We start from the raw sequence: 13,815 nt of genomic DNA, 5'->3' as shown, positions 1-13,815 counted from the left end.
CAATTCCAAAGAACCAGTGCAAATCTCAAAGTGAACTGGTTCTCTCTCCTTTCTCTTCCTGTTCTACAGTCTTTCTCTCCTTTATGCCAGTTTGTCTTTACCCTTCTTACTGACAATTAGTGCAGCTGACAGTAACAAGTATCTCACTTCTTGCAGAGCATCAGGGTAAGGCAATCAAAGGGAAAAGAAGGATGGCAGATGGGCAGGATTATTTCCCAGCTCCTGACACCCCAATACAAAATATTTTCTCCCTCCCATCATAAAACTGGAGAAGACACACACAGAGAAACAACCAAGAAAACCTCTATGAAGTTGCATGAGCCAACATCAGCTGAATTGAGCAGATGTCAATATTTTTTTTTTCAACTGAAACCAAAACTGTTTGCTTCTTCTCTTTCCTTTTTTTTTTTTAAATAAGGAAACACATTAACCTGGCTTTTGTTTTATTGCAGATTACTGATAATTCCAAAGTAACACAGCATTTGTATGAAAAAAGTCATTGCTGGAGCTGGAACTATTTAATTCTGTACGATCATAAAAGTCAAATTATCTCTTAAAACGAGCCCTTTCTCATTGAGGTCTATTTGAAAAACTGGATTTCTCAAGACTTACATTTCCCAGACATTCCTGACCAGCTTTTTTCTGGGTTACATGGATAGAGATGACGATGCGGTTAGGAATTCAAATCACCAACATGATGAGTTGGACAGGGGTGGCCCAGCTCCAGCACGTACTCAGAGCCTGCTACCACCTGATTGCTGCTCTGTGGCCTTAGGGCAAGACGAGCTCTGCAGATGCTCATCCTTTGCCCATCACTGTGGTAGGTCTTTTCCAGGCTCCAGGTGAACCAGATAATATTCAAAGCGATAAATACTTGCAAAAAAAACAGTTTTGGAAAGCATCTAAAAATCACATTTTTTTAGGCTGAATGCAATGCACAAAGGGTGTCTCCCACCCCAACTCTTCCCTTTACACCTTTCTCTGATGCACATGGCTGCACCAAGACATGGGTATGGATCCACCTGGCCAATTCACGGGTCTTCCCATGAAGCCTTACAGGACAAACAATGCAGTGCAACTACCCCGCCATGGAAACAGCAACAAGGATGGGATCAGCCAATGCTCATGAAGACTGCATCCATCTCACAGCCTCCTCCTGCTGCAGTCCTCCTTCCTCACAAGACAGAACCTCCAGCTGCTCAGCAGCGACTCTCCCCTCCCCAGTTTCAACAGTACAACCAGTATAAACCAGCAGTTCTTTCCTTGTCAGACTTGCTTTGACTGGGACATGTTAGGGAGCAATTACCAAAGCAGCTTTGCTGGTTGACTTGGGGGAGAGGATGGACAAACAGCTGGAAAAAATAACCATGGCAGCAAGCACAGCTGCAGCCTGAGGACAAGTCCCCAGCCCCATAAATACCCCTCTGGCTTAGGGCACAGACACTTCTAAGGAAATCAGCTAAATCCTGGCTCCATCTTCTCACCCAGCAACTGCTGCTGTACCCCGCACTCCCGCACAGGGACTCTCAGTGATGAAGGTGCTGCCAGCACCTTACTGTCACCTATAGCATCACTGCAACGCTTCTGCCATTTACTTGAGCAAAATAAAGCTGCAAGCATCCCTTTAAATGAGGAAGAAATTGGCTTTGTAGGACTATAATGATGATGAGGAGTTTAAATGTAACCACAAATATAAAACTTTAAAACTCTCATAAACAGATTTGAAAGGGAGCCAGAGGAACTGGTGCAAATGTGAGCTACTCCAGTGCAAAGTAATAATAAAGACACAACTATAAACCTGGGCAAGAAGGAAGAATGAGAATCGGTGAAGAGTTTTCCTTTTTTGTGTGTGTAGGAATCAGCGTTGAAAATAGGACCTTTTATAAGCGAGGCGAGCTTGATTTTATTTTTTATTTTATTTTATTTTTTGCACTCCTGGTTAATTGGTGAGTGTAGCCAGAACACAGACACATGCCAAACGCAGATGTGTCAGCCCAAAGAGGTTCTTCAGATGGCCCCGAGCCAGGTAAACATTTGACCAAAAAGCCCACCTAATTTTAGTGGGCTGAAGTCTGGAAAAGCGATTAACTACAGAAAGGCCAGTGTATTGCTTTGTACCTGGGGAATGCCGGAGCAAAGCAAAGGCTCTCAGGCCCTAATTAAGAAACTGCCTTTTCACTTGACGGAAAGCCGGAGCGCCATGAAACGAAGGAAGCTGGTGCTTTTCCAACAGTGCTCATAAAGCTGTCAATAAGTTGAGAAAGTGGCCTTGATGGTGTGAAAAGCCATCTCCAAGAAAAAAAAAAGAAAAAAAAATTCTTTGCTGTTCAATAAGGCCTAACAAATCATCTAGGATCATATAAGTGGCAAATTTAACAGCAAATTAGTAGTGTTTATGAAATCTAGACAGTTAGCCAGCTAGAAAAGGCAAAAATCAAGAACAGGTAGTTATGAAATCAGATTCAGCGAATTGTTGTTTGTTTTTTTTAAATCATCCTGAGCCATCCTGATGCTCAGGACAGCAAGGGATTGTCTGTCTTTTGGAAGCAAGTTGTTCCTTTTGGAACCACGACGCCAAGAGCAGACAGAGCAGGCACGGCATGGCATGCTGCAGGCCACGTGAACCACAGGATCCCACCGCGGTGACCGTCCCCTGGCAGGACACAGGTTTGCCAGGCTTCCGACGGATCCACGGTGCAGAAGAACAGACCTGGCTTCCAGATGTAGCTCTTGCAGCTGGGAGAAAAGTCCATCACCTTATCTTTACAGACTCCAGAGCTTCCAGAGGACTAAAATGGCTACTTCTCTTCATAAAATTAATGGCGTGCTTTTTATGGGTTTCAGTACAGCTGGGAGCCTGATTCTGCTTAGAAGGGACTGTTAATACAATTACCAGGCTGGTTTTACACTGTAAATTCTCAGTTGTTTTCTTTGCACTGTTTAGGAGTTTCTCATTTAGACATGCCCTGGAAATCGGGTTGGGTTGTTACCGCAGCTGTACTGAAGGTGAATGCTGGCATTTGCTTTATAAAAAACATATTTTCAAGGTTTATAATAGCCATAAAAGTTTTCCCTTCTTGCCAAAACTTGGCATTGACACTTCAGCAGAGCTCCGAAGAACATTTTTTGGAAAATTTTGAAGAAAATTTACACACACCACATGAAGTTTTCAGGCCCAGAGGCTTTAGAGGGCAGACGGGGCTGGGGGTTGGTTAAAGGAGGGGGGGGGGGGGGGGGCACATTTCTACAGCATCTGCACTGGGCCACTTACCCTCCCAGCTACATGCAAGCTCAAAGGAGGCTTTAATCTCTTGTCCTCCATTAGGAAGTGCTACCATATTAACTTAATTGCAGGCTGATAAACCTCCTGATGTGAATACAGTTATAAATGTTTATTTTTAGGTATTTTATAGCAGTGGACTTACCCCCTTATGGGGAATATAAGCTGCACCAGTGTAAGTCCTTATACAGTTATAACTATGCCAACACAGTTCTGAATGTGCAGTTATTAAAAAAAAAAAAAACCAAACAAAACACACCAACAAACTCAGTTTTATCCACTGTGATCATATCAAGTATTAACCAGACTTAATCAAATCAGCAATGAAGGGGGAGAGAGGAAGCACAGCTCTATTTAAGCATATTTATTTACCACTGGAAAAACAGTCAGGAAACAATTTTCCCTTCTCAGAATTTTGAGATTCCCACAGAAAATCACTGAAAAGTTAGTCTCAAAAATCTTCAGGTGTTGAAAGACAGGAAGGAGAGGGGAAACGCCACTGGATAATTAAAAAAAATGGAAGGATGTTTTGTTTTGATCTTTATGTGGTTTGTTTGTTCATCCTTTGGCAAGATGCAACTTTTAGGCAAACCAATTTTTTAAATCTATTTCAGAAAATCTTGACTCAGGCCATTTAGGAAATGAAGCAAATACAAGAGAAGAAGAAAAGTCCTTGCAAGGATAAAGGCTGGTTAAAAGCTAGGAAATTAAGAATGGTCAGATCTTGCAAGGGAGCAAGGTTGACATGGAGCCCTAGAGAGAACTGCGTCATTAAAAATGCATGTTCATAAATGACCTGGAAAAGGGCGTGAGCAGTGAGGTGGGAAAGTTTGCTGACAACACTAATTTTGAGAGCATTGTGATGAACTACAAAACAATTTTATGATACAGTGACAGGTAATTAAACGGCAGATGAAATTCAATGCAGATAAATGTAAAGGGACTTGCCCAGGAAAAAATAAAATCTAAACTTCCTGTATAAAATTATGGGCTCCAAGCTGACCATAACCACACAGGAGCAATACCTTGGGGTTAGGACGGATGGATCTGTAAAACATCAGCTCATTGCTCAGCAGCAATTAAAAAAATCCATTATTAGAAATTATTAGGAGTAAAGAACAAACCAAAGAGTACCATTATACCACTAAGTCTATGCTTCACCTGCAGCCTAATTACCACGTGCAGTTGTTCAGTCATCCCAGAAAGGATATTGTGGAATTGCAAAAGGCAGCAAGGCTGGGCAGAGTAACTATGGCTCCCATACGTAAGGGTCAAGCAAGCCAGGACTCCCCAGCCCAGGAAAGAGTTGACTTAGAAAGAAAGGACACAAGTCTACAAAACCACAAGTGACATGGAGAGGTGGATACTGATCACTCCCTCTTCCAGTACAAGGATTCGGAAAGAGCAAACGAAGCTGTTAAGAGCCAGGTTCCAATCCAGCGAAGCAGAGGACTCTACTGTGAATATATTAGCTCCCTCTGCAAAAGGACATTGTGGATGTTAAAGGTTTATCTTGGTTCAATAGAAAATGAGACAAGTACATGGAAGAAAAGTCCATCAAGTGCTACTGAATACACAAAATCCACATTTGTCACAGGACAACTCCTGAATAGAAAACTCCTGAAAATTTTTAGTGCTGGGAGGATTTATGATGTATGCCTGCCCTGTTCCTGCTCTTCCCAATGCCTGCACTTACAGCCACTGCTGCCGTCTGATACCGAGCAAGCTATGGCCATCGCCTGTCCCAGCACAGCCTTTCGTAGCTTCTTTTCCTCTACTTTGAAACATCTTACAAACTAAGAAAATTGTTAAAAATTGCTCTCCCACACAGGCAGTTTTGCTCTCAAACAGCATTTTATAAGAGAGGGGAAAGGTTCAGTAGAAACCAGATCCAATGCAGTGTGGTAGCCTGCCTGGAGCCCACCAGCACGGGACCCACCACCAACAGCACAGCGGTCTCCTGCTGCCAGCACCAAGGCATGGGATGTGCTCCTGTTCTCCTTACATGGGACTTAATCCAGCATCAGCAAGCAAGAAACAATCCCTTGCACTGTTACCTTTTTTTTTTTTTTTTTTTTTTTTAAACAGTTATAGAGCAGGTCAGAATTTCCCAAATACTAAGATCTCTTAAACTTCAGGTCAGAGATGAGGATAACAGATCTATAATCACTAACACCGTGTCAGCTCTGATTGCAACAAGTTCTGTCCAGGACATCAGCACTAAACGCAGTGAAGAACATCTGGGCAGAGAACAGCTGGACAGCCAGCCTCCAGCGCTGTCTTTGAGGCACCAGTGACAAGCAAGACGTCAGAAAATGGGACCTGAGGGCTCTGTAAGGCAACAGGCAACAGCCATCTATGGTCATTCCTTTGCTTTCAATATTCATTTTTCCTTAGTGTGATTTTCCTTCTCATTTGCCTCAATCAATCTCTTCTCATTTCCAGACCAAAGGCAAGTCTTTAGGGATTTATTACAGTTGTTGTTATTTTCACAGGACAGCAGCTACGCTGAGTGCTAAATTAATTAGCCATCACCTTCCACTTTCTCTGCTTTAAGCAGACTGGAACAATTGCTCCTTTTTTAAGCCCATCGTCACCCCTGCCATCACCAACCTGCTCAGGAAAGACCCAGACAGTCTAGCAGGGAGTAAGAATGGACCCTGAAAAGCCCTTGCCATGGTATTTTTAGGATCAAGGCCCCTACAACAAGGGTATGCTGCCACTGTGTGTCTGATGATGAATTTATAAGCTTTGGGGTATAAATTAGAGAATGACAGCCTTTGACAGCACTGATAGGGGGAACAAGGTAGGTATGATCTCCAAGGCTTATGAAGGACATTCTTTTCCTGTAGAACAGCTGACTGGGACCTTTCCGTTGGTGTTGTGGGGTTTTTATCCCTTAGAAATGAGTAAGAGAAGCATGCGGTTTGTACAGGCAGTTCCACGATGGAAAGGAGAGCCTCTGTAGGTCAGCCCTGAGGCTGGACAGCAGGCTTTGTTGAAACAGCAACAACAAGACCTCTGATCATTCACTGAACAAACTTTCTTCCTGTATCAAAACCTGGCATCAGTCTGAGTATCAGTATACGCAGAGATGCTTCACTGATGCGTTCTCCGTTTGGCTGTTCTGGCTTCCTGCACTGCAGTAAGTTTAGCCCTGGGCCAAGTTCTGGTATCATTCAGATCTCATCACCCAGATGACGTTAATTCAGGCATCCTGTTAGCCACATCTGTCAGCTCTCTTGCGATAAGTGTATTTCTGATCATTGCGGTTACCCTTTATCCACAGCCAAGAAAATGCCTCCAGCAACATCTCCAGCAAGCAAGTCTGGTCCATAGTTGTTTGGGGGTTTTCTTTTTTGTGTGTAGTAGCTGTTAATAGACCAAGGGACAATTTGGGGCTGAAAAAGACCAGAGTGGCATTACAGAACTCATCTGCCGAGTATCAGTGACCACTTTGGACATAATTATGAGTATTATAGCTCATTTTTAGAGAAAAAAGATGTCTTATCTCTGATGATTTCCAACACTGAAAAGCATCTCTGCTACCTTCCCATCTCTCCTGGCAACAGCCCCAGGTACCTGCAAGCCTAGACAAACAGAAGCCATCAAAGATGCATTTATGTGTTACCAGAGGCAGCAGCAGCCACAGCCGTCCTCTGTTCCAGGGGAGCATGTAAGGCAGTGTCACCCACCGACACTGCTCCTTCTGCTCCCTCACGGGGAAGGTTCAAAGCGCGTCAGGGCATTCCTCTGCAGATCTGAAAGCAGATCTTCCAGGGCTGCTGTCTCTCTCCCAGGAACAGATTCCTGACCTGACCTTACCTTATGGCAGAGACCACCGCTGTGAAATAAAATATGACTTTTGAAGTTGTGTTTTTATGATCTATGAAATCACCCGGACCTCTTGGGTAAATAAATTCTGGATATGAAGCTGACCTCTTAGCTTTCAGCATATCAGTAAAGCCTTAAGGTTTTTCATTAAGCTTAAATAACATTTTAAAAGCCCTGTTTTCTAGTATTTCTTAAAAATCCCAAGGAGGTAAAGCTTCATGGTAAATTTTGCTTCTGGAGATACAAGTTCAATATGTGTAATATCTTAACTGCAGAATGCCAGAGGCAAGCCGTGCTATTCACACAAGGCTTTTGTAAGATTATTTCACTGTGCCACCTATGTTGCCTCTTAAATATTCTATCTAAGAGATTGGTTTCACGGCTCCATCTGATTTCAATCACCAAGCAAGTGAGGAACTATCAGCCTAGACCCAGAGATAAGCACTAAATTTAATTCCTTGGAGTTTTCTTCTGTCTGTCACCAAAGCCTTACTGGCATGACCAAACCCAAACTTGTCATCATGTGACTGAGGGCCACAAACAATCACAACTGGACTAACAACATGGAGGGGAAGGGTGGCAATTAGAAGCTGAAGCAGTCATCCAAAGAATAATGCCTTCCGTCAAAAGGAAAAGCAACGTATCCATTCCGCCACTTCTTGCAGGCAATATTCCAGGACATCAGAAGCTGAGGAACTGAAATCCAAAGACGCAATTAAACTACAGAACTGATTAATGCAAAAAGTTCTTCAGCCTACACACTCAGCAGGAATCAAGACAATGTTTGATATTACTTATAAATATCAAAAAAATCACTTAAGAATACTACAGGAGATATCAAACCCTGCTATCACCTAGCCTTATTTTCTCAGGAAGCACGGGGTTCAACCCAGTCCCAGAGACCAGACACAAGACTGTACAGGTCTGACTGGTCCAACCTGACCAACTGGTGGCATGAGGTTTTCAAGAGAGAGATGAGTATAGTGAGAAGTTTAGTGACAGTCAAGACCAGAAAGAGCATTCCATGATCAGGGGACAGAAATTCCATACTCTCCACACCAATTTCTAGCACCTCTCCCCTATCTCCAGAAAATGGATAACATTACTTGGAGAGAAAAAAATCCAGCTGCTGCCAATTCCAGCACATCTGTCCCAAACAAATGTGGTTGAACATCTCACTGGTACAAATCATAACTTGCCTGAAGCCAATGCCAATTTGCCACTGCCCAGAAGTGACCTGAGCTGTGTTTTGGTGTGGTTGGACTATGGTAGGTGTTTCCCCTCTGCTCCTCAAGCACTTTGCAACTCAAACTCATTGACGTGAACAGAAGGTCTCCTATTGACTTCTCTTGTGTCTGAACCAGCCTCTACGCCCCCACCTCTAATGGAAGGGGATCTGATGGGGGGCAAACCCATTCCCCTTCCTACACGAGCCACTTGGTGCACATTAACTATAAAAGCCATGTAAGACTACAAAGCAGTGATTCATAGGGAAAGGCAGAGAAGAAGGAATAGCAGTTCCCATGCAGCAAAGTCTTTATTAGGAGACTGGAGGTGAGGAGGTCTCAGAATTTTCTGGAACGCACCCAGACCTTGCGGGATCAGTCTGTCTCGCAGCGTGATGTAACCAAACACACCCATATGCCAGCTGGTTTGTGTAAAGTCTCTCCTATCACCCTCCAGCTATTCCTCCGGCCCCTGGTATGACACTTTCCCAGCTTGCTGAGCTCACTTCCCCTTGTAAGAAGGTTTTTTTGATGAAGTGGAGCAATGGTAACCACATGGGCTTCTTCACCCTCACCCAAGTCAGCTGCTCCAGCAGGCTTGTGCTCAGGGTAGGCAGGATTTCACACATTGGCTCATAAGGATCCAGCAGTTCAGAAAAATAATACACACCCGGGATGGAATGCACCTTGCTGCCTGCATCATTTTGTTTAATATATACTTTTTTTTCAAAATATCTTCATAGTCAATTTTCCTTCTGTTTTCATTTGTTGACTCAGCTGCACTCGCAGCCTGAGGCGATGGATCTGGCGTGGCGGGGCTCTCGTTCGGGCAGTTCGGTTGCTGGTAACAGCTGGGATCGCTGTGGGTCTGGGGGTCTTCAGTATATAGGTTCTGGCTTAAGCAGAGAAGAAAAAAAATCTGCCCAGGCTGCAGGCCAAAAAAACATCTCAGCCATGTAACGTTGCCATGTTTGGGATTTCCACTCGTCCTCCACCCAGCTCTCCTTTGAGGCACCGAAGGAGCCAGCAGACAGCTGGCAGCCTAACCAGAGCTAGTAATGTGGAACTGAGGCTCAGTTATTAGGGCTAAAGAACAATTTGTTATTAATGAACAGGTAACCTGCTGTCACCTGCCTGATCAATGACATACCCTGGACATTATTCTAGCCATACCTTACCGTCACTTTCTATTTTTGAGAAACACGCTCCCTCACAGTAAAACTCGACTGACGTTTGACTGAAGGTGTTGTGTGAAGATACTCTCAGTACTGTCCTTAGTTGCAAACTACTCCCACCCCGATCCATTGGAACGTCTATTATATTTCTAAGCTACCTGCAACATCCTCGGCATTTTATGGGATGGACCAATAGTCTAGGTTATATTCAGCAAAGATATTTTCACAGCCTTAATTTAAAAAGGGCTGCAAATTCCAGGTGTATTTTCTGCACCAATATGCTCCTGCTAGTCATGTCACTAAGGAGCCACCTGAGCCGTAACGGTGCCTCAGTAACCACAACTGATAGGCTGAAAAACACGACACACATTCAGGAAGATGGCTGAAATCCCCTCATTACGTGTGTTCTCCGGGCCTGATGAGATCCTTGACGTGCAGAAGAAACTTTGGCAAATGATACTTTCCAATGTGCACACACCATCACTGTATGACTGGTGTAACCCTCTGAGTCACTTCTGTTCAATCCCCTTCCACCACGTGCAAAGAGCTCTGCAGGCAGGATGCACATCATTTATGGGTACGGAATAATTATTTATTGGTTGATATTCCCAGTAGATTTCTAGGAGTTACATGCTACTAGGTTAAGCATTAGGACACCCAGTGAGTCTCTGCTGGCCAAGCAATCATCAGTCAGGCAGGGATGTGTTAGCCTTCTTCAAACAGGCTGATTCTCAGTCTTCGTACTTGCTGTCTTCCAGTTCTCCTCACAGTCTTACAACTTCTCATGTCAATAGTTTCCTTCTTGAATCCTCAAATCATTATCTCAACAGTTAAACTCTGTTTTCCCTTTCCCTACCTCGCACGCCTTTAGCTGACGGACTTTCTCACAGCTCAGAAACAATTTTCTCAGCAGAACGGAGCCAAGGTCGCACAGCTGTGCTGCACCACATCTTGGGTCCAAGCGCGCTGAACTCCTGGGCTGGAGGTTACATTGGGTCATCTTGGCAACCCAGGGCTCGTTTTTCTGGCTTACAAAGATCTCCGCTGACTCCCAGGGCAGAAATCTTCAGGTTGTCATTTGAACACTCAGTTTGAAGCATCAGCTGCCAGGACAAAGCCCCAAGGGCCAGGCCAAGGCTGGGCTAAGTCACACGGCAGCGTGCGTGTGTTCTCCAGCCTGCCAAAGACCCCACCACCAGACCTGCACACGGTGCATGCACTATACCACATGGGCTGGGCTACATCAGCGTACGCCGCGTCCCACCACCACTCCATCACTAGCAAAACATTTCCAAAAGGAAAAATCGTCATTATTTCCTCAAGGCTTTAATGTGTTGAGTGGAGGAGGATGTGTTGTTGCCATTGATGAACAGCAACCACTGAACATCCACGAGGTCAGCAGCTGCTGCCTGAATGCATTTCTTTCAAGGAAAAAGGCAAAAAGAAAAGAGGGGCTGAGCTCTCACAGCACTCTGCCCTTCAAAACAACAGCTGGGATCTTGCCCCCAGGAGTGCTATACCGAGCCTAACCACACCACAAAGGCCATAATAACATCGGTGTAGGAAATTACTTCTCTAGCTGAAGGCCAGGGGATACCTACCCCAAAGCAGGATGGGCCTGAGCCAGGAACGAGCATCATTTTCACATCTAGCAGAGTGGAAAGATCTAGACAAAGGATGGGGAGAGCAGATTCCTGGGAAAACACTGATGGAAGTGAAATGAGTTTGGAAATCTCTAACCCTTCCCCATCAAAAAGGAACTTTTGCCAAAAATGCGTCAACCTTTTCCACAAAGGAAAAAAATGAGCTTTTGCAATAGCAAGCTAACATGTCTCAGCAAAATTTTAGTTTAACACAACCAACCTTCTACTGAGAAGCATTTTAATGGACCCTCAGTCAGCCCTATCTGACCATTTAAAACATCTGACAAAACGTAAGAGCAGTAGCTGGGTGAAACCAACTTTCTTCCTTCTCTTCACAAGCACCAACAGAACCAGCACAAAATAAACGCCATCATCATTTCTCACTTTATTCCTTAGATTAGTCAAACAATTAGCTGCGAGCAGCAGCCATTGTGGCTTCAATCTTCATCACCTGTGAACTAGTCCATGAGTTTTTTGTGAGCCAGCCCATGACTTCATCACTCAAAGCTGCTCACCCCAGAGCTGCAATGAATCATTTTCATCCAATGGACCATTCACTCCAGCGTGTTTGCTCTTCATTACCCATGTGTGAGGCTGCTCGCACCAGTCACACAGTATCAGTTTTACTTTCTCAGTGGATAACAAACTTTCTAAAGGCAGAAGGGAGGAAACAATCCTTCTGTTCATGCAGAAGTACTCTTGTCCTTTCAGAGGACAAGAAGAAAGAACAGCCAGCTCCCAAACAAGTCACACAAGTAGGAAAGCATTCTTATGGCTGCTTGAATGGCCACAGATAATTAGAAGGATCAGCCCTAGGCAAGACAACTGATGTCACTACTGAAAGAGATGCAGTCATGGACACTGCCTTGTGACAGTGAGAAATTCACCTAAAGACAACTAAAATCACATCTAAAGAGACCAATACAGAATACCAAGGTGAAAGGACTCCAACACTGCTAAAGGCAGCTTAGATTATCATTAACAACAGGGTACCATCCAAGACACTTAACCATTACACAGTACATTTAACCAAACAAGTCTTTTTTTATTTCTCTGCTGCAATCCAAACAGCATCCTTTGGGCTCCCCCCATTGCAAGGCTTTCTGTGGCTCCTAGCACACATACTGTGTTTGCCATCAATGGCCATCTCCTACTGCACCTTCTGTCCTTGGAAAGGTTCATCTTTAGCAGCTTTCGGGTAGTAAAAGCTGTATCCCCATCCACCCAGAAGCATTCATGGCTGGAAGTTTGCCATTAAAATGTCACTCCTAGGGTCCTACAGCAGAGCTGGAAGAAAGCTGGGCCAGAAACTGGACTGTAACTCATGGGAATGACGAGTCATTTGAGATGAAACCAGCAGTCAATATTTGACAAATTAACCTTCTCAGAGAAAAGTAAGTTTCTAATACACCTGCTCCAGATGAGTGTCAAGATTTAAACAGGCACCAGATTTGCATAATACCCTTAAGATAAGCAGCATTATGCCAAAGCTCTGCAATGCATGAAGGATTTATTTCATGTCTTATACATTTCTGTGTTCCAGAAGAGGCCATTCATCATTGTGCCAATACTTCAGAGAATTCACTGAAAGCTCCAACAGCTCTAGATTATCGGGGAATTATATATTTTTCCCCACTCAATAATCATTCCCAGAAGCCTGCTAAGGAAAAGAAAAAAATTTCCCATTTTCATCACGTAGGCTAATGACACTGCAAGAGATGACATTGACTTTTAATGACTAGCCAAAGACATTGAAACCTCTTTTTTTGACCAGTTGAATGGATCTGTTCATTACCACTTAATTTCCAACTCTAGATACGCACTCAACATCTTACAGACAGATCTTTGTCAATGCCCTGGCTACACAGGATACCTACAAAAAGAAAAAATTCCAAGAGTTATTCCACTACCACTGTAATGAGAGATTCCTCCTGATTCAGGGACCATAAGATGGATATCCCCATTCCTGTGGCCTGTACATTCAGCCTCCTACTCACAGTCCTACCACCACCAGCAGGCAAACATACAACTTGCGCATCCGAGACCCACACCAACACAGCCACATCCTGGAAACTCCAGACCAAATCTTTTCCTGAATGAGGCGCTCCGTGAAAACTCATCATTGCCTTCCTTGGCACTCAGGCTGCCCGACAAGGACAGGAATATGTCTAGCAGTTGGCAGCTGGACAGTGGCAACAAATTTAACCTAAGCATGACTATTTTGTTCAGCAGTACAACTTCTGAGGAATCTGGGAAAGCCAACACCAGCTCAAAGCTTGTAAACAGGTGGGATATTAGGAGAGGTAGATACTTGTATCACAGTGGTTTGAGGGCTTAACTCATTTAAGCTCCTCTTGAGACTGCCAGGCTCAGATATGATGGTGATGAGGCTATAAAACTCTCCTGTTGAGACTGACATATCGATCAATCCAGAAGCTAGATGAAGTTTGCCCCATCTGGAAAGAACTCTGCATGCAACATCTTATCTTCAGTATCCTGTGATAGCCTTTACACCTCCAGCCTCTGCTTTGATACACATGTGGTTTAATTCAATCTGTTTTCCTTAAATAGGAAAGTGATTTTCAGGGTGCAAGGATCATGTCAGACAGTGATGTTCAGAGTGGGAAAACCTTTTGATAAGGGGTAGGAGGCTACCA

At 44.0% G+C, this 13,815-nt stretch overlaps 1 long non-coding RNA gene across 6 annotated transcripts in view; it reads right to left on the bottom strand.

Annotated features, from left to right (window-relative positions):
- LOC114017393 (uncharacterized) overlaps positions 1-13,815 on the bottom strand; it is a 198,440-nt gene that overhangs the window by 132,764 nt on the left and 51,861 nt on the right. The gene's annotated exons all lie outside the window — the stretch shown is intronic.

This window comes from Falco cherrug, chromosome 1 (assembly GCF_023634085.1).
Source record: "Falco cherrug isolate bFalChe1 chromosome 1, bFalChe1.pri, whole genome shotgun sequence".
Lineage (NCBI taxonomy): Eukaryota > Metazoa > Chordata > Aves > Falconiformes > Falconidae > Falco > Falco cherrug.
Note: the sequence above shows the minus strand (reverse complement) of the source record. Positions and strands in the feature narration are given on the sequence as shown.